General features: G+C 43.9%; 7 non-coding genes across 7 annotated transcripts; all 7 read right to left on the reverse strand.

Moving 5' to 3' along the window:
* Positions 1-12,721: 12,721 nt before the first annotated feature.
* trnaa-ugc (transfer RNA alanine (anticodon UGC)) lies at positions 12,722-12,793 on the reverse strand. The gene has a single exon. It is a non-coding gene; the product is annotated as a tRNA-Ala (tRNA).
* A 299-nt stretch (positions 12,794-13,092) lies between these two features.
* trnaa-cgc (transfer RNA alanine (anticodon CGC)) lies at positions 13,093-13,164 on the reverse strand. Its single transcript has one exon. It is a non-coding gene; the product is annotated as a tRNA-Ala (tRNA).
* A 604-nt stretch (positions 13,165-13,768) lies between these two features.
* trnaa-ugc (transfer RNA alanine (anticodon UGC)) lies at positions 13,769-13,840 on the reverse strand. The gene has a single exon. It is a non-coding gene; the product is annotated as a tRNA-Ala (tRNA).
* Positions 13,841-14,053: 213 nt separating this feature from the next.
* On the reverse strand, positions 14,054-14,125 carry trnaa-ugc (transfer RNA alanine (anticodon UGC)). The gene has a single exon. It is a non-coding gene; the product is annotated as a tRNA-Ala (tRNA).
* A 404-nt stretch (positions 14,126-14,529) lies between these two features.
* On the reverse strand, positions 14,530-14,601 carry trnaa-ugc (transfer RNA alanine (anticodon UGC)). The gene has a single exon. It is a non-coding gene; the product is annotated as a tRNA-Ala (tRNA).
* A 598-nt stretch (positions 14,602-15,199) lies between these two features.
* Positions 15,200-15,272, reverse strand: trnaa-ugc (transfer RNA alanine (anticodon UGC)). The gene has a single exon. It is a non-coding gene; the product is annotated as a tRNA-Ala (tRNA).
* A 135-nt stretch (positions 15,273-15,407) lies between these two features.
* Positions 15,408-15,479, reverse strand: trnaa-ugc (transfer RNA alanine (anticodon UGC)). The gene has a single exon. It is a non-coding gene; the product is annotated as a tRNA-Ala (tRNA).
* Between the last annotated feature and the right edge of the window lie 6,390 nt (positions 15,480-21,869).

A 21,869-nucleotide genomic window follows, 5' to 3' on the forward strand; every position in this document is an offset into this window, starting at 1 on the left:
GTCAGCCTCGTTGCCTGCTGTGAGTTTGTTTGTTTTCCCGTCTATCGTGCGTCACTGTTACAACTCGGACTGTTGACCATTATACGGCTGGAACCGCAAATACGGTTTGAACATTGATTGTTGGTCGTAGAGCGAGACACTGCTTCACTGCTGCTCGCCCTGCGATCGACTGCTTTTGTCAGCCTCGTTGCCTGCTGTGAGTTTGTTTGTTTTCCCGTCTATCGTGCGTCACTGTTACAACTCGGACTGTTGGCCATTTATACGGCTGGAACCGCAAATACGGTTTGAACATTGGTTGTTGGTCGTAGAGCAAGACACTGCTTCACTGCTGCTCGCCCTGCGATCGACTGCTTTTGTCAGCCTCGTTGCCTGCTGTGAGTTTGTTTGTTTTCCCGTCTATCGTGAGTCTACATTACACCCATACCACTAAAAAGACGGGTTTTACCCAAGACTTGAGTCATAAATTAGTATAAATATTAATAGCATCACTGGTTGCATCATTGCTAACTTACTGTCCATCTGTTAAAATGGCGAACATATCAGGTGTATGTTATTTACCTTTTGGTGCAGATGAGAATAAATCTGAATTCCTCGCGGTGCAGTCTGAATTAGAAGCTGTAGAAAAGCAGATCCGTGACCTTCTAGACAGACAAGCTGAGCTGAGAGACCGGCGTTTAGCTCTTGAAACATCACGCGCTGATGCACACGGATCAGTGATTAACGTTAGTAACCCGCTGACGCTGACCTCGTCTACTCCGTGCGTTTCTCAGCATTGGTCCCGAGCGTCCAGGTCACGATCAGCCATGGTTTCATTCACTCCGGCTCCAACACACTACCACGAAGCCTGGGTGGTTCCGCGGAAGCCGCGAGCCAGGACAAGAATCTTTTCGCCCCTCCCGGTTTTCGAGATCTCCACTCAGAACCGATTCTCCCCTCTTCGTGAAACGGAACGCGATGCTGTGATCATCGGCGATTCCACCGTCCGACACGTCCACGCTACGTTAGGTAAAAGTAAGGTGCACAGTCACTGCTTTCCTGGTGCTCGTGTTCTCGATATCACTGCGCGGGTAACTGAGATCTTGAACGGTGACGAGCGCGTCGGAGCTGTTGTGCTGCACGTGGGAGCTAACGACATTAGGCTGCGACAGACGGAGGTTCTGAAGAAAGACTTCAGGAGCCTTATCGATACGGTACGCAGCACATCGCCTGAAACATCGATTATTGTGTCTGGACCGCTTCCTACGTACCGACGAGGGCATGAAAAGTTCAGTAGATTATTCGCGCTAAATGAATGGTTATTGTCATGGTGCAATGAGCAGAAACTGATTTTTGTAAATAATTGGAATCTGTTTTGGGAGCGACCAAGGCTCTTCCGCGCTGATGGCTTACACCCAAGTAGAATCGGGGCAGATCTTCTGTCGGATAACATCTCCAAGATGTTAAATACCGTTTGACTAGTAACCAAAAATCCAAATCACAGTCTCTACTGCACCAATTTAATTGATATTAATACTAGTGTAGAACATTGCATAGAAACTGTGTCTATTCCTCGTTTACTAAGATCAAATAATAAATCTACTGCTGGATCTAGAAAAAATCTAATTGTTATTAAAACAAAAAATCTCGCTAGTAGTTGTGATGAATCACCAGAGGCAGTCAGGTCCATTTGCAACGTATTTATTAAGAAGAGAAGTAAGCAGGAAAAGGGTCAGACACCGGCAAGATCAGCAATAGAGAATGGGCTCACACTTATCAAATCCAGGCGAGGGGTCAGGGCTGGCAGCGAGCAGAAGAGAAGTCCAGGGACGAAGCAGAGGGTCGAGAGACAGGCAGCAGACAACGGGATAATCAGATCAGCGGAGGTCAAACACAGGTAGGCAGAGATACAGGGATAAACGCTCAGAATGTTCACAGAGGAAACGAGACTTCGCACTGTATGAGAAGTGAATGGGGCTTATATGCAGGTAGATAACAGGGTGCAGGTGTGTGAGTGATCAGTGGTGGCAGGTGTGTGAGTAATCAGTCCAGGAGTGATGTGTGAGAAAGTCAATACTCGGGTGATGGTGGCCTCTGGTGGCCAGTGAGGGATGTAGTGGGTTCTGAGAGTGTGACAGAGCCCCCCCCCTGCGAGCGACTCCTGGCGCGAGGATGTTGACGGCGTCGAGGTCTACCCCGGGGTCGAGGAGCAGGTCTGCTCGGATGATTGTGATGAAACTCAGCTATGAGAGTGGGGTCCAGAATGTCCGTGGCATTGACCCAGGAACGTTCCTCTGGACCGAATCCCTCCCAGTCGACTAGGTATTGGAGCAACCTGCCCCGGCGCCTCGAGTCCAGAAGTTGGTGTACTCGATAAGCCTCCTCGCCCTCTACCAAGATGGGTGGCGGATTCAGTTCCTGGGGTCGATTCTCTCCTCCCTCAGTGGGATCGGCAGCGGGTTTGAGGAGTGAAACATGGAAGGTGGGAGCAATACGGAAATGATTAGGCAGGGCCAGGCGGTAAGATACTGGAGTGATTTGTCGAAGAATTTTGAAAGGACCCACGTACCTGGGACTGAGTTTTTTGCAGGGGAGTTGAAGACGAAGGTCTCGAGCGGACAGCCACACCCATTGTCCTGGTTGGTACTCTGGACCGGCTCGACGGCGGCGGTCAGCCTGTCTCTTGAAGCGGCGGACTGCTCGCTGGAGGTGTGTGTGCGCTTGGTCCCACGTCTCCTCACTGCGTCGTAACCAGTCGTCTACGGCGGGGACGTTTGCGGGTTCCCCAGACCAAGGGTATAGAGGTGGTTGGAAACCCAGGATGCACTGGAAAGGAGTCAAGCCCGTGGAGTGCTTTTGTAAGGAGTTCTGGGCGTATTCCGCCCAGATTAAGTAACGACTCCAATCCTCTTGGTGATGATGACAGTAGGTCCGGAGGAACCTGATGATATCTTGATTGAGACGTTCTACCTGCCCGTTGGCTTGGGGATGGTATCCGGACGTGAGGCTCACGTTGACTTGAAGGGCCTTGAAGAAGGCCGACCAGACTCGGGAGGTGAACTGAGGTCCTCTGTCGGAGATAATATCCTCAGGTAGACCGTACAACCTGAATACCCAGTTGCAGAGATGCTCTGCCGTTTGTAGTGCAGTGGGAAGCTTGGTTAAGGGAATGAGGCGGCAGGCTTTGGAGAATCGGTCCACCACGGTGAGGATGGTAGTATGGCCGTTGGAGGCGGGTAAGTCCGTAATGAAGTCAATTGCTATGTGGGACCAGGGACGTTGAGGTATGGGCAGGGGATTGAGTAAACCGGCGGGTAACAGGCGAGATGATTTCTGGGTGTTGCAGACCTGGCATCGTTGGATAAACCTGGTGGTGTCTTGGATTAAGGTTTGCCACCAGTAGCGGTTCTGGAGGAGTTGAATGGTGGCTGTAACCCCTGGATGACCGGAACTAGGAAGAGCGTGAACATGCTCCAGGACCTGGTTACGAAGTGTCTCGGGGACAAAGATTCTGTGAGGCGGACAGGCTATGGGAACTTCCGTTTGAGCATTGGCCTGCTCCAGCTCGGTCTCAAGATCCCACTGGATGGGACCAACGACGAGGTCGGGACCCAGGATAGTTTCAGGAGCTTGGGTGGATGGTTCTGGATCGTACAGTCGCGACAGGGCATCGGCCTTAGTGTTCTTGGACCCTGGACGGTAGGTGACCGTGAATTGAAAACGGGTGAAGAATAGGGACCAGCGGGCTTGTCGGGGGTTTAACCTTTTGGCGGTGCGGAGGTATTCTAGGTTCTTATGATCGGTGAGTACGGTGAAGGGAGTAGCGGCTCCTTCTAGCCAGTGTCGCCATTCCTTGAAGGCGGCCCTCATGGCCAGAAGTTCACGATCTCCTACATCATAGTTTCTCTCAGCGGCATTGAGTTTTCTTGAGTAGAAGGCACAGGGGTATAGTTTGGGTGGAGACCCCTGCCGTTGGGACAATACTGCGCCCAGGCCAGTATTCGACGCATCCACCTCCACCACAAAGGGTAGGTCGGGGTTGGGATGGTGCAAGATTGGAGCAGACGTGAAGAGTTGTTTCAACTGATTTAAGGCACGAGTGGCTGACTCATTCCAGGGAAGACGTGATGTAGTTTTCTTGATCAGAGATGTCAAAGGGTTTGCCACAATGCTGAAGTTACGGATGAAGCGGCGGTAGAAGTTGGCAAACCCGAGGAAGCGTTGTAGCTCCTTAAGAGTGCTGGGTCGTGGCCACTCAAGAACAGCTCGAACTTTGCCCTCATCCATGGCGACACCCTCAGGGCTGATGATGTATCCTAAGAACGTGGTGGAGGTCTGATGGAACTCACACTTCTCGATCTTGGCATAAAGCTGGTGTTGAATGAGGCGTTCTAGGACCGCTCGGACGTGTTGGATGTGTTCCTTCAGGGTGTTGGAATAAATCAAGATGTCGTCAATGTAGACGATGACTGTACGATGGAGCATGTCTCGAAAGACGTCGTTGATGAAAGATTGGAACACGGCAGGACTGTTAGACAGCCCGAACGGCATAACCTGATATTCGTAGTGCCCTGTGCATGTGGAAAAGGCTGTTTTCCACTCGTCCCCCTCGCGAATGCGGATGAGATTGTACGCACAGCGCAAGTCGAGTTTGGTGTAGAACTTGGCCGTGCGGAGTAGTTCCAGGGCTGCTGGTACCAGAGGGAGCGGATAGTGGAATTTGATGGTCTGATCATTGAGAGCCCGATAATCAATACAAGGTCGCAGACCGCCGTCTTTTTTTTTGACAAAGAAGAAGCCAGCTGATGCTGGAGATGTTGAGGTTCGGATGAAGCCCTTTGCGAGGTCTTCCTCGATATATTTTCTCATGGCCTCAGTCTCAGGTTGGGAAAGAGGGAAGATACGGCCTTTGGGAGGCGTGGAGCCTGGAACCAGATCGATGGCACAGTCGCTGTTGCGGTGCGGGGGAAGTTTGGAGGCCTTCACTTTACTGAAGGCTACGGCTAGGTCGTGGTATTCGGTTGGAAGGTGAACTGAGTCAGTCCCCTCCTGGGGAACAGTGATGTTTCGAACGGGTAGAGGAGTCACAGAGGCGAGACAGGTGGAGCAGCAGGATTTACTCCAGTGGATGATTTGACCGGTTCCCCACCGAATGTGTGGATCGTGCTTGCGGAGCCAGGGTAGACCCAGAATGACTGGTGTGTAAGAAGTTTGAAGAACGAAGAACTGAATGGTTTCAGTGTGAAGAGCTCCTGTCCGCATGTGGATGTGCTGGGTGATATGGGTTACCCGACCTGAGCCTAGTGGTCTTCCATCGATGGCCTCGACTGTGAGACAAGGGTAACAACGGGTTAGAGCAATGTTGTTTCGTTGAACAAAGTCTTGTGACATAAAGTTCCCGGCAGCGCCGGAGTCAATCAAGGCATGGGTGATAATTTGACGATCATTCACTGTGAGTACAAGAGACACAGATATGCAAGAGTCAGGGTTAGGGGTTTCAGCAGGGAAACTCACCGGTCGTAGATTTTTCAGTGGAGGACGTATGGGACAGTTGATGCGGAAATGACCCGCCTCGCCACAATACAAACACAGGTTTTGACACCTCCGTCGTTCCTTTTCTTCCAGAGTTAAGTGAGAGGTGTTTATCTGCATGGGTTCAACGTGGTCAGCGGATGCGTGGGTAGAGAATCTAGGAGGAACCACAGGGCGTGAGGTAAATACAGGACGATGATTCATACGGCGAGATCGGATGAGGTTGTCGATTTGGATAGCCAGATGAATAAACTGATCCAGTTCTCTCCCCTCATCACGGCAGGCTAATTCAGCTTGTAACTCATGACTCAATCCCCTTCGGAACATCACCTTTAATGAATCGTTGGTCCAATCCGTCTGCGCGGCGAGGGTTCTGAAAGTGAGCGCATATTCGGCGGCCGTGGAACGACCCTGGGTGAGTTCAAGAAGTCGGTCGCCTGCTCCTTTGCCCTCTTTAGAATGCTCAAAAACCTCTCGAAACTGTTGAAGGAATGTCTCGAAGGTGGGAAAAGCTGTACCATCCGCTCGCCATACTGCCGTAATCCAGTCCAATGCTCTTCCGGTTAATAGAGAACAAACAAAGGCGATCTTACTGGTTTCGGTGGAATAGAGCATGGGTTGCTGGGCAATGATGAGTGTGCATTGCAGGATAAAGCCTTTGCATCTCCCTGGGTCTCCATCAAACTTCTCGGGAAGTGCGAGGCAAGGGTGCGCGCTCATAGAGGACTGGCCTTCAGCGGCACGGGGAGCTGGTTGTGGTATTTGCTGTGGAGAAGGGTTGGGAGCGGGGTTTTGCATGGTTTGAATGGCTTTCACCAATTCCTCAGTTACCGATGTGAGACGGTTGAGTTGGTGGTGATGAGTGGCGAGTTGATCCGCTTGGGCAGCGAACGCTGCGGTGAGTGCAGACATCGTTGCTGAACCTTGTTGTGGCGAAGTCTTCTGTGATGAATCACCAGAGGCAGTCAGGTCCATTTGCAACGTATTTATTAAGAAGAGAAGTAAGCAGGAAAAGGGTCAGACACCGGCAAGATCAGCAATAGAGAATGGGCTCACACTTATCAAATCCAGGCAAGGGGTCAGGGCTGGCAGCGAGCAGAAGAGAAGTCCAGGGACGAAGCAGAGGGTCGAGAGACAGGCAGCAGACAACGGGATAATCAGATCAGCGGAGGTCAAACACAGGTAGGCAGAGATACAGGGATAAACGCTCAGAATGTTCACAGAGGAAACGAGACTTCGCACTGTATGAGAAGTGAATGGGGCTTATATGCAGGTAGATAACAGGGTGCAGGTGTGTGAGTGATCAGTGGTGGCAGGTGTGTGAGTAATCAGTCCAGGAGTGATGTGTGAGAAAGTCAATACTCGGGTGATGGTGGCCTCTGGTGGCCAGTGAGGGATGTAGTGGGTTCTGAGAGTGTGACAGTAGTGAACAAAAACAATTTCTAAAGCTAGGTCTCCTAAACATTAGATCGCTCACACCTAAGGCGGTTATTGTAAATGAAATGGTCACAGATAATAATTTCGATGTTCTGTGCCTTACTGAAACCTGGCTTAAACCAAATGATTATTTCGGTCTAAATGAGTCTACTCCGCCAGGATACTGTTATAAGCATGAGCCCCGTCTGATTGGTCGTGGCGGCTGTGTTGCAACAATTTACAGAGATACCCTTAATGTTACTCAGAAAACTCGTCATACGTTTAATTCGTTTGAAGTGCTTGTGCTAAATGTTACGCTCCTAGATGTAAGAAAAAAAACCACATTATCTCTAGCATTGGCTACCGTATATAGACCTCCAGGGCCTTACGCCAATTTCCTAAAAGAGTTTGCTGACTTTCTATCAGATCTTTTGGTCAATGTCGATAAAGCATTAATTGTTGGAGATTTTAACATACACGTAGATAATTTAAATGATGCGTTAGGGGTTGCGTTTACAGATTTATTCAACTCCTTCGGGATCAAGCAAAACGTCACCGGACCAACTCATCGTCTTAATCATACACTCGATTTAATTATATCATATGGAACCGATCCAACCGATATAGATATTGTACCACAAAGTGATGATGTCACTGACCACTACTTGGTAACTTGCATATTACACACTGCTATAATATGTCATGCTGCGCCACGTTATCGACCAGGTAGAACAATTCGTCCATCCACCATAGATCATTTCTCAAATAGCTTATCTGATCTGTCCCAGCTGCTGCCTGAACCCAAACAAACAGATGAACTAGACGAACTAACTAGCACTATGAGCTCCATTCTCTCTAGAACATTGGATATTGTTGCACCCATTAGATTAAAAAAGGTCAGAGAAAAAAGTATAGCACCATGGTACAATAATACTACGTATGTTTTAAAGAGAGAAACCCGTAATTTAGAGCGTAAATGGAAAAAAACTAATTTAGAGGTCTTTAGAATCGCGTGGAAAGACAGTATGTCACGTTATAAAAAGGCCCTTTAAACGGCCAGGGCGGAGCACCTCAGCAAATTAATAGAAAACAACCGAAATAATCCAAGGTTTTTATTTAATACCGTTGCTAGACTAACAAATAAACAGACGTCGTCTGAACAAAATACCTCGTTACAGTTTAGTAGTAATGATTTCATGAACTTCTTCACCGAGAAAATTGAAAGCATCAGAATCAAAATCGTAAACGTTCGATCTCTGCTCGCGCCTTATAATTCAGCCGCAATTATCACCCCGCAAGAACAATTACAATGCTTTACAACCATAGAACAAAAAGAGTTAAATAAACTTATCACTTCATCTAAAACAACAACATGTTTATTAGATCCTATACCAACTGAACTACTGAAAGAAGTGTTACCTATAGTGGAAGAGCCTCTTCTCAATATTATTAACTCATCTTTATCTTTAGGTCATGTTCCAAGAACGTTCAAGCTGGCAGTTATAAAACCTCTTATTAAGAAACCACAATTAGATCCAAATAACCTAGCAAATTACAGACCCATTTCGAATCTTCCATTTATGTCAAAAATATTAGAAAAAGTTGTGGCTGCTCAACTCGGCTCTTTCTTGCAAGAAAACGACATCTATGAAAAGTTTCAGTCTGGATTCAGGCCACATCATAGCACTGAAACTGCCCTTGTTAGAATCACAAATGATTTACTTTTAGCTTCGGACCAAGGCTGTATCTCAGTACTAGTTTTACTTGATCTTAGTGCTGCGTTCGATACTATAGATCACACAATACTCTTAGATCGACTACAAAATTACACTGGTGTTCAAGGACAAGCATTAAGCTGGTTCAGGTCATACTTCTCTGACCGCTACCATTTCGTCTACTTAAATGGAGAAAAATCGATTATAACTTCGGCAAACTATGGAGTGCCGCAGGGATCTGTGTTAGGCCCTTTATTATTCTCAATAACTATGCTGCCACTTGGTAATATTCTAAGGAAACATGGAATTAGTTTCCATTGTTATGCTGATGACACTCAAATATATATTTCATCACGGCCAGATGAATACGCTAAATTATCCAAATTGACAGATTGTGTTAATGATATAAAAGATTGGATGACGCGTAATTTTCTTTTATTAAATCCAGACAAGACAGAGGTAATACTTATCGGTTCTAAAAACCGTCCACAAAACCCTTCACAGCACGACTTTAACATAGTACGATGCCCTGTTACTTTATCCGCTACAGTAAAAGACCTGGGTGTTATACTAGACCGCAACCTGTCTTTTGAAAAGCATATTTCATATGTTACAAAAACAGCCTTTTTCCACCTTAGAAACATTGCTAAGCTACGTAATATTCTATCAGTCTCTGATGCAGAAAAGTTAGTTCATGCATTCATGACCTCGAGACTAGATTACTGTAATGCTTTATTAGCTGGTTGTCCTGCATTTTCAATAAACAAGCTACAGTTAGTCCAAAATGCAGCCGCTAGAGTTCTTACTAGATCAAGAAAATATGATCATATAACACCGATTTTAGCATCACTTCATTGGTTACCTATAAAGTTCCGTATTAAATACAAGATATTGCTTTTGACTTATAAAGCTCTAAATGGTTTAGCTCCAGTCTATTTAACGGATCTTCTATCGCCTTACAATCCATCGCGCTCTTTAAGATCACTAGATTCGAGGCTTCTGGTCATTCCTAGGATATCCAGATCCACCAAAGGAGGCAGAGCATTTTCACATTTAGCTCCGAAGCTCTGGAATAGCCTTCCTGATATTGTTCGTAGCTCAGACTCTCTCTCCCAGTTTAAAACTAGACTGAAGACACATCTATTTAGCCAGGCATTCATATAAATTTTTATCTTACAGTTACTGTAAATTCGGCCTCTAGTTCATAAACGCCAGAGGAGAACTGGCCCCCGACTGAGCCTGGGTTCTCCCAAGGTTTTTTTTTCTCCATTGGGTCATTTGATGGGGTGTTAGGACACCATTAGGTCACTGGATGGAGTTTTTCGGTTCCTTGCCACTGTTGCCTTTGGCTTGCTCAGTTGGGGATATTCAAATTAATTAACCAATCATACCATTGATTAGCTCTACCAAACTTGGATGTCTTTTTTTCCAGTAATAAACAAACATTGTTAAGTTGTTTTGATTGATACTGTGAAGCAGCTTTGATACAATCTGTATTGTGAAAGGCGCTATATAAATATATTTGACTTGACTTGACTTGACACTTATAATCGGATTGACGGCTCGATCAGACTAAAAAACCCTCATGTAAACACCTTAATCGATCCGATTGAGCTCGATCAGAATGACATTTCGATTGCATTGAAAGGGGTGGTTTATCCCTTATGTAATCCAATCGAGAGAACATGTAAACACTTGATTGAAAACCGAAACTGAAAGGACTGCACATGTGCAATGACGTTAAATAAACATAATGAGTATAACGCGCGGAACGAGCTGTTTTTCCTGTTGAATAAAGTGTCATATTAATAAGCTTCCCGTCATTCTAAAATTCTCATTTTACTCGCGCGTATGTGAAGTGAAGCAGGACAACGTTCCACCAGTCCTTGTTGTGGATTCTCATCCACAGACGCCTGGTTTTGGCAGCGGGGAGGGGCATTTTTACTTCGTGATCAGCACGGCAAAACGGTTAATATGCTCTAAATTATGACCAGAGACGAATTAATATTACATCTGCTGTTTAAAACAAATAAAGTACCAATAGAGGAGAATTTTTATGCGCGAACAGCGGGAAACTCTGTATATTCGTGCAGTTTGTGCATGTCAAAAAATCAGATCCGATTTGAAACTTGTGACACATAAACGCGCACATCAACCCGATTGCTTTATTTATCATTCATGTAAACACCTTGTTCAGATTCATCAATCGTATTGATTTCATTCCGATTGTGTCCATGTAAACGTAGCTACTGACAATGGCAAAAGCGACGCATGCTCTTTTCACTTGTAAAACTCAAGGGTGTATGGGTAATAGGGGTGTCACGATCCTCCAAATCCTCGATTCGATTACATTTTCGATTCTAATGTCACGGTTAGATTCGATTCTCAATTTTTTTTTTTAAGCACAGGTTGCTGTTGCTCCGAAAAAGCTACATCTCTGTTATTATCAGTGAAGCTGACTGCACAATGAATCTTTCATAATATACAGCCTACACTTTGTTTGTTATAATTAGAGGATTTGTCAGCTTACAGAATTCAGCACTGAACAAAAGTCCGTTTTGAGCGGTGAGGAGAGTCTATCTTAAATGCTTCTGATTGGTCATTGCGTTCAAGATATCAACACATATGTCTGTGATTGGCTAAATCGCTCAACGCTGCAAACATGTTATAAATAGAAACTCTGGCCTGTAAATCGTTTCTATTTTGTTTTAGTTGTTCTTGTTGCTTTTCTGCGACAGATGAAAAAAATGTGTTCGTTTTTATATGTTTTATTCATAGATATTTCTAGTTTGCGGGAGTCCCGCGAATCTTTTTATTCTCCCGCACACACAGAGTGAGTTCATTACCGCCCGCGCTCGCACTCGGCCATCGAATCTAGTCCCACGCCGCACTCTATTGCGTTGGGAGTGCACGTCTATAGATCAAGAGCCCGGCCCGAGGATAGTGACGGGAAATATCGGCCAAGTGCCTCTGTCACGCGAGAAATGAACAAAAGACTCGGAAGGTCAAGTATTAATGTTCCCTGTAAATTACTTTTGACTGCATTATGATGATTTCTTAATTCAGAATATGATCAAGATTGCGTTGGATGTGTTCGGGGAATTTGTCTGTTAAAAGTATAACATTTAAAGCCCCTGAAATGACTAGAAAAAAGATTAGTTAATTTTGATGAACGAGATTGAACAATCAGTCAGTAAAACGATCCGAACTTTCCATCACGGGCGCGACATGGGGGCGTGGCAGTATCGACGATTCCATTATTTATTTCGATTTTTGAGTTTGTGAATTAATTTAGATCAATTTCGATTTCAAATCGAAATCGTGACACCCTTAATTGGTAATGTAGTCTCTGCTCTCGGTGGGACGAATTAGGAAGCGTGCATTGTGAAGGGCGCTCTGAAAAGCGACAGCGCAGCCAAAGAATTAAAACAGATGTGCAAATGAGCGTACCGGTACGCTAAAAGCACGTTCTGGGAGCAGGGAGAGGTGGCGGTACGCTCAAGAGCTATATTTGGAAGTGGCGGTACTGAGTACCGGCGCGTACCGGCCCACTTAAAGAACTGCTTACATGTACCTTTTAATCAAAATTGATAGGTTATAAAGGTCAACACTGGAATGCATACAAATGTTTAAGAAAAAGGGAAAGAACCATATTGCTTGGAGCTGCTGTGGATTGAACCAAGGCCCTCATACATGCGAAACATGCGCTCTTCCACTGAGCTACATCCCCTCAAAATGGTGAGTGTGTTCTGTTTTTTACTTACATGTATGTTTAAATCAAAAATTATAGTTGATAAAGTTCAACACTGGAATGAATACATATAGTTCAGATGTTTAAGAAAAAGGGAAAGACTTTAATGGAAAGAACCCCATTGCTTGGGGGACTGGGGATTGAACCCAGGAACTCATACATGCAAAGCAAGCGCTTTACCACAGAGCTACATGCCCTCAAAGTGACCAGTGTGTTCTGTTATTTACTTACATGTGCATTTAAATCGAAATCTAAAGGTGATAAAGTTCAATACTGGAATGAATACATATGCAGTTCAAATGTTTAAGAAACAGGTAAATACCCCATTGCTTGGAGATGCTGGGGATTGAACCCAGGACCTCATACATGCAAAGCATGCACTCTACCACTGAGCTACATCCCCTCAAAATGGTAAGTGTGTTCTGTTTTCTACTTACATGTGCATTTAAATCAAAATCGATAGGTGATATGGGTCAATGCTGGAATGATTACATATGCAGTTCAGATGTTTAAGAAACAGGGAAAGAACCATATTCCTTGGTGATGCTGGGGATTGAACTCATGACCTCATACATGCAAAGCATGCACTCTACCAGTGAGCTACATCCCCTGCCTTAGCTGATGTATTTCTCTTGTTATAATAATATCTTTATGCATGGTGCCTTTGTGATATATGACTTGACTTAAGAGTCCAATATTACATGGAGATGCTGGGGATTGAACCCATGACCTCATACATGCGAAGCATGCGCTCTTCCACTGAGCTACATCCCCTCAAAATGGTGAGTGTGTTCTGTTTTTTACTTACATGTATGTTTAAATCAAAAATTATAGTTGATAAAGTTCAACACTGGAATAAATACATATAGTTCAGATGTTTAAGAAAAAGGGAAAGACTTTAATGGAAAGAACCCCATTGGTTTGGGGACTGGGGATTGAACCCAGGAACTCATACATGCTAAGCAAGCGCTTTTCCACAGAGCTACATCTACCAGTGAGTTACATCCCCTGCTTTAGCTGTTGTATTTCTCTTTCTTAAATAATATATTTATGCACAATGCGATATAAGGCTTTGACTTTGAGCTACATCCCCTCATGATGGTAAATGTGTTCTGATATTTACTTACATGTACCTTTAAATCAAAATTTTTCAAGCGCTTTACCACAGAGCTACATCTACCAGTGAGCTACATCCCCTGCTTTAGCTGTTGTATTTCTCTTTCTTAAATAATATATTTATGCACAATGCGATATAAGGCTTTGACTTTGAGCTACATCCCCTCATGATGGTAAATATGTTCTGATATTTACTTACATGTACCTTTAAATCAAAATTTATAGGTTATAAAGGTCAACACTGGAAAATAACCATATTGCTTGGAGATGCTGGGGATTGAACCCAGGACCTCATACATGCAAAACATGCGCTCTACCACTGAGCTACATCCCCTCATGAGGATAAGTGTGTTCAGTTATTTAGTTACATGTATCTTTTAATCAAAATTTATAGGTTATAAATGTAAACACTGGAAAGCACCATATTGCTTGGAGATGCTGGGGATTGAAATACAATAGTGGCTGTTGTATTTCTCTTGTTTAAATAATATCTTTCTGCACAGTGCCTGTATGATATATCGTTTAGACTTAAAAGTCCAACATTGCTTGGAGATGCTGGGGGTTGAGCCCAGGACCTCATACATGCAAAGAATGTGCTCTACCACTGAGCTACATCCCCTCATGATGATGTATTCTGTTATTTACTTACATGTACCTTTTAATCAAAATGTATAGGTTATAAAGGTCAACACTGGAATGCATACAAATGTTTAAAAAACAGGGAAAGAACCATATTGCTTGGAGATGCTGTGGATTGAACCAAGGCCCACAATGCCTATGTGATATATGGCTTTGAGTTAGAAGTAGAACATGGCATGGAGAAACTGGGGATTGAACCCAGGAACTCATACATGCAAAGCAATGGCTCTACCACAGAGCTACATGCCCTCAAAGTGATCAGCGTGTTCTGTTATTTACTTACATGTGCATTTAAATCAAAATCTATAGGTGATAAAGGTGAATACTGGAATGATTACATATGCAGTTCAAATGTTTAAAAAACAGGTAAAGAACCCCATTGCTTGGAGATGCTAGGGTTTGAACCCAGGACCTCATACATGCAAAGCATGCACTCTACCACTGAGCTACATCCACTCATGATGGTAAATGTGTTCTGATATTTATTTACATGTACCTTTAAATCAAAATGTATAGGTTATAAAGGTCAACACTGGAATGCATACAAATGTTTAAGAAACAGGGAAAGAACCATATTGCTTGGAGATGCTGTGGATTGAACCAAGGCCCTCATACATGTGAAGCATGCGCTCTTCCACTGAGCTTCATCCCCTCATGATGATAAGTGAGTTCTGTTATTTACTTACATGTACCTTTTAATCAAAATTTATAGGTTATAAAGGTCAACACTGGAAAGCACCATATTGCTTGGAGATGCTGGGGATTGAACCCAGGAACTCATACGTGCAAAGCAAGCGCTCTACCACAGAGCTACATGCCCTCAAATTGATCAGTGTGTTCTGTTATTTACTTACATGTGCATTTAGATCAAAATCTATAGGTGATAAAGGTCAATGCTGGAATGATTACATATGCAGTTCATACATGCAAAGCATGCGCTCTACCACTGAGCTACATCCCCTGGTGTGGCTGTTGTATTTCTCTTGTTTAAATAATATCTTTCTGCACAGTGCCTGTATGATATATGGCTTTGACTTAAAAGTCCAACATTGCTTGGAGATGCTGGGGATTGAACCTAGGACCTCATACATGCAAAGCAAAGCGCTCTACCACTGAGCTACATCCCCTCAAAATGGTAGGTGTGTTCTGTTTTTTACTTACATGTGCATTTAAATCGAAATCTATAGGTGATATAGGTCTGTGCTGGAATGATTACATATGCAGTTCAGATGTTTAAGAAACGGGGAAATAACCATATTGCTTGGAGATGCTGGGGATTGAATCCAGGACCTCATACATGCAAAGAATGCGCTCTACCACTGAGCTACATCCCCTCATGATGATAAGTGTGTTCTGTTATTTACTTACATGTTCCTTTTAATCAAAATGTATAGGTTATAAATGTCAACACTGGAAAGCACCATATTGCTTGGAGATGCTGGGGATTGAAATACAATAGTGGCTGTTGTATTTCTCTTGTTTAAATAATATCTTTCTGCACGGTGCCTGTATGATATATCGCTTTGACTTAAAAGTCCAACATTGCTTGGAGATGCTGGGGATTGAACCCAGGACATTGTAGCGACTGACCGAATCCTGTTTTCCTTTCACTACTGAACAAATATGAACACATATATGTTTAATTCACAAAACCTTGAATCATGTGAAATGGTGCCCCAATGTCTGCCAGCAGGTCATTGATTAACTCCATTTATGACGCATTGCGCAATCAAGAAACAGGTCCCCGTTGTTCTCGAAACCCTCACGTGGTGCACACCACGGATGGACAATATGCCCTAAGGATACACACACACACACACACCACACATACCCGCACACAAACGTCCTTTGTGTGCAACTTAGGATAGGAATGTCCTTAATGTATATAACACAGAATTGTATCTAACCTTCCTGTATGCATGCATATCTAATTAGTTTTGTCTTATTCTATAGATGTAATTGGAGACTGGTCTGTAACTTCAAATCTTAAGTGTATTTCTAAAGAAAGATTACCTAACAGTATCATCTTCTGTAACTCGCGCTCTTGCTAGGTCATAAAACTTTATGACCCCCAAAAGGAATTCCAAGGGAATCACAGTTCCCACTTGAATTCTGATGAAGAAAGACTTATAGACGCTGCAATCTTATATTTTCTATAAGTATAAGCACTTAAGAAATGTATAAACATGAATTTGATCTTTCCTAGGTCATGGTAGCCGGTATTATGGCTTTATAGTCGTGTGAGTGAACATTAAATGTGTGTAATTCTGCATATGAATGTAACTTTATGTTCTTCTACTCTTTCCGGCCATTCTTGGTACCTGTTTGACCGTCTTGTTTTGACTAAACCAGTCATACATAGGATATTACAGTAAAATGTATTGTTCTGTGTGTACAATCTTTCTGGCTAGAAATGACAAACTTTTATAGCATCATCAATTATCCTGACAAGACAAAGAAGAAATTTTCCCGCTTGAGATGCTCTAAGATGATTGGTTCACATACACGAAGCAGGCGTGAACCCCTCCTCTCTATAAGAAACTGACACAGGAGTTTCAAAAAAAAGAAAAGCACTTTTCCCTGTGAGAGGTGTCCGGTCCCATGGCTCCTTAGGGAGCATTACACCGCGTTTCTTTTCTTTTCCTTTCTTTACTAAGTTTTATTTTCATTCTTCGCCTCTCCCTCCCGAGGGAGATGAACTCTGAACTATTTCCTTGGTAACTTCACGTTCGGTGAACCTTTAAAACTTCCCGCGAGTCTGCTCGCCCCGGAAGACACGAGAGAACAAGCCTATAGCGCCGAAGGACAAACACGCACACGACTCTGCGTTCTTCAGCTCACACAAAGAGAACCATATACGCAAGTATATGGTTATTGATTTGATTTGATTTGATTGATGTGATTTCTTGTTGCCTCTCTAAGGGTTATTGTCTGTGATTTTTGCCATGCTGCGATCACCCCGGTGATCTCTCTCATCCTGACCGTTAGTTTCACTTTCTCATCCTCTATCTCTCTCTCTCTCTCTCTCTCTCTCTCTCTATATATATATATATATATATATATATATTTCACTCTCTCTCTCTCTCACTCAATCTCTCTCTCTCTCACTCCCGTTGTTATTCGTTTGTCTCGTTAGTTTTACTGTTTATTGTACATGTATCCCGGGTTTAAATGTAGAATTCTGTAATCGTAGTTTCATTTTATTAAAACCATTATATTCTTGATTGCTAATTGTCTAAAGTTCTCATTTTTACAAAGTCAATGAAGTGTTCGACCCTTTTGCTACAAAGCTTTACAATTCGTTACTATTTCAGTAACCTAAATTTTATAATAACAAGAAGGTGATTTTTCATGGCCAGAAAATAGCTTTTTTTGGAATTATAAGAAAGAGATAATTTTTGTTGAAAATTGATAAGTTAATCTTACGGCCATTTGCTGGACGAACAGATTGTTCGATAACTAAATTAATTCCATTTAAGGTTATCTCATATAATCGATCTGTAATAAGACTATTGATATATTAATGACAAACCATAACCCATTATGGTGATCATTCATATATACAATCGATCTATTTTCAGCTTCGATAATTTAACTGTAATATGCAATATATTAATCATTCATGATTAATTATTAAATTCCCTATATATAATTTGAGCTAATTTAATGTAAGACTCATTGTAGCTACAGTTTGGTGGAGAATGCAGGCATTTCAAACTTTGTTTTATGAGCAAATTCAGTTTCAATCTATGAGTATATTGTGTATTAATATATATATATTTTTTTATGCGCGCTCCAGTGAAAGTCGCGCAACGCAGTTCATATTATACCTGTCCCTGTAAAGACGAAGCAAACTCTTTGCAGCTGGTACATGTTAATATTATTTAAACGCCTGATTAAGACGAGAATCTCTTTCTCAGAGCAAGACGTAAATCTGATCGAGAGCGAGTTTCCTCTCTTCAGTGGTAAAAGGCCTTCCATAATGTCGTTATTGAATTCGTGGTTAACCCAGTGATATTCAACAAAAACGGTAAACTCCTGGTCAAAATTGGTTTAGCTACCCAATTAAAGATCTGATACATTTAAATGTAAATCTAATACATAAAAATGTTTATGTGAGTAACAACAGACGGAAATTCCTGTTGTTTCACATCTGTGGAGGGAACAGCGCCACCCTGTGGCCTTTCCCCCTAAGTCAGTATCAAGTTTTTCCTCCTTTCACTCTGTTTTGAATTGTGCATCTATCTCATCTTCCCCTTTTTGATTATTTTATAGTTATTAATGATACTTTACGGTGTTATTAGCTATTATAGGATATCATTCTGATTTCCCTTTTAATTCTTTCCTGCTTGTTTTAAGTTTTAAATTTAAACAAGTTTTGAATTTTGAATTTGAATCAAGTGTTCTGTTTACCCAGGCAAAGCACAGAGAAGGAATACGCCCCCTCGTGGTGAAAACCCACTACTGCGGCCTGCTTCTTCTATCTACAGTGTTTCAATCCTGTATCTTTATATTTTGATTTTAATTATTTTTCCTCTCTTTTGGGTTAGGTTATTTTGATAATTACCAACATTATCATAATTCCCTCTTTTTATTATTATTTAGTAAAACCTTCGACTCTTATTGCTACATAAATAATTACTCAATTTGGTTTAAACAAACAAGCCTTAATTCACTTTAAGCTTCCCTTGTTCATCCTTTTGTGTATCTATTGTAGTACTCCCTTGGTGATTTGAAGTCATCTCTGGTGGTGTTCCGGCCAGCAGGGTTGTCCGACCAGCGTTACCAACACCCTACTGTGCGTGAATCTCGGTTTCTTTTATCTCTGTCCGTCGTTGCGGCCCGCAGTGCTGACATCAGCAATTTGACACTCCACAGGTAGTCAACCAGTCCAGCCGACACAAAAAGGCAATTTCTGGGACCAGTACCTAAACCGGGGCCTAAAAAGAGGCCACTCCTCCGGGAGGGTTCTGGGGAACAGCCCAATTTTGTAGTGTTGTCTGGCGGTTGACATCTTGGCTTTGCCGAGTTGTGTTTAAAGTCACAAAGGCTGTTTGGGAGGGCGCAACGCGACACAGATTAACGGAGGGCCGAGGACACTGCGGTTAAGTTTTGGGAAGCACCAGGGAGGTTGACCATGCCACTGGTTCTCACCGGAGTGGATTTAATTCACCGCAGGTAAACTAAATTTAATAAAAACCCATTCCACCTACTATGAGCCACAAAATACTAGATATCTCCCGGATATTTTAAGTGTTTGGCCCATCTCTTCTCCAAGCCACACTTTCTTAGGTTGCTATCTCGACAACCCCACTCACCCGTAGGCCCTATCTTAAACCCTATCAGCGGTAGTCGGCTTAGGCCTCCTTATTCTCCCTAACACTTCCGGTGTTAGTATTTATTCCAGTTCATTTCAGACCTATTCATTTTCATTGTTTCCTTTCACTCTGATCTCTTCTATCTCTGTGTTCTGTTGTGATTTGTTTCTTTCATTTCACTTAGAGACAGTAACCTGTGAGAGCCACCAAGGAAGCTAAATAATAGAATAGAGTGACAATTACGCAGCCGGTGTCATCACGTGACCCGCTAGGCTACTGCCTGTCAAATCCCTAGTTCGGGTCCTTCGTCGACCCAAATCAATTGGCTTCGCTAACTGTTTACATCAGTTAGCCCCAAAATTCTCATGAACGGCATAGCCCGTATGAGTATAGCTTGTTAAGCTTAGAACGGACTTGCATTGGTCTCTTTGTTTGTGTATGTTGTGTTCCTCTCGCCCACAGTGAGCCAGTATGTTCCTGTCCTACAGTCATGGTCGAGAGCCATGACGACCCCCTTCCTGCCCAAGGACGCCAGTGACCTGCAGCATCTGAGCCAAACGCAGCTGGACACCGCGCTGGACAAGCTGATAGCCCTGGATCCAACCCTGAGCTACAACTACAAAGACTGGGCCAGAATCGTTGGAGGCATCGCACACAACCTCGTCCCCCATGCAAGGCTCAGCGAACGGAGTAACATCGACCTGGAGCAAGAAGCAGCAGCGCTTCTGCTTCAAGCGGAGGAGGCACGGAAGGACCAGGCCCGAACCCAGAGTCGCCTTGATCAGCTCCTCCTCGAGACCCAGAACCAGCGCGAGAAAGAGGACGACACAGATCCAGAGCTACAGAAAGAAGTAGAAAGACTTCAATATGCCCTGCAAGATCTTCGCCTCGACACAGACTACCGAGAACAGTTGGAAAGAGAAGCCAGAGTGGAACTCGAGGCAAAACTCCAACAAAATGACGCCCTCCTAGAGAGAGCAGAGACTGAACTCAAAGAAAGTGGCATTAAAGCCAGTGCCTGCGAAAAACACTTGCAAGCGGCCCGAGCTAAAATCCATGAGCTTACTCAGCAGAGACACGATCTAAAAAAAACGAACTTGACATTGTTCACAGAGAGCTGAAACACTCTTATAGACTGCAGAATGACCGGGAAGGGGAAACGCACACCACAAAGTTTCCCCTAACCAGCCGGTCCGTACCTTTCAGCCACAAACTCAAAGCTGAAAGGGGGGGTTAAAAGCCCACTGCTCAAGATGTCACCAGCCAGCTTCCAGACAACCCCTGCCGCTAACCACGGCATGGCCCCCAAAGAACTCGACAAGCTGGCCAGAAACATCCCTACGTTCAATCCAGACCCTGCAGGAGGTGATGCCATTCACTCTTATCTACAGGACATTGACATTCACTTGCAAACTGTCGCCAACTTGACAGCTTGGGACAATTTGTATCTGTTAAGAATCACATCCAGCGGTGATGTGCGCAGCTTCCTAGACCGTCAAACAAAGACTGTCAAAACTGACTACCAGCAGCTGCGACAAGCTTTGATCCGAGCATTCTCTGATCCAGAATCAGACCAAGCCATCGCCATGGACCTCAAGCAGACAAGACTTGAAACATCACAGACCTACTACGGCCGATTCCGACAAGCCTACTTCGGAGCACGGAACAAGCCAGGTATGGAAGAGGATTTCAACTTCAGAACTCTGTTTCTCCGAAATCTGCATCCCACAGTGAGTCATCACCTGGCCTGTTCACGGACCATGTCTGCCCAACAGCTACGAGACTTGGCCCACAAAGCTTATGTCAAGCAAAAGACTGTGTCCAACCAGACTGTAAAAAACCACACATCTATGTCTAAGCATAAGAACCGAAACCAACGCCCGGTCTGACTACCAACTGACTGAGCCAAGCACCCCGAACACTGCTCGTCAGCCAAAGACCACAGAGCTAACTGTCACATCACAAGGTGACAGCATCACCCAAGCTCCACAGCTGACAGCTGCACACCCTGAATGAGACAGCACACTTCCTCATATCAGGTACCACTATCTCAAGGTACCAGAAAATGCTGTTTTGGCTATGTGCACCCGCAGACAGCCACACAAAACCGGTCCTAACCACCCATTGATCGTCACACCTGCCCCAATGACAACATTCCTGGGCAACCTGGTCGAAAAGGGGGTGGGCCGGTAACTCCTCCTGAACATCACGTTGGAAAAGGAAGTGAGCAGGGAACACACAGCATCACATCTTACGGTGATCTCATCTCACCTTTTCAAAAAGACACAAGAGACAAGATCGAACTCTTACACCTCAAACTTGTGAACTGAACGTGCAATCCCACAGCCAGAACGACATCCGCCTCAAACAGGTAGCTCCCATCCACCTGACAATTGATTCTATGAG

This window comes from Siphateles boraxobius, unplaced genomic scaffold (genome assembly GCF_051911475.1).
Source record: "Siphateles boraxobius isolate OS27281-9 unplaced genomic scaffold, OSU_SipBor_1 41, whole genome shotgun sequence".
NCBI lineage: Eukaryota > Metazoa > Chordata > Actinopteri > Cypriniformes > Leuciscidae > Siphateles > Siphateles boraxobius.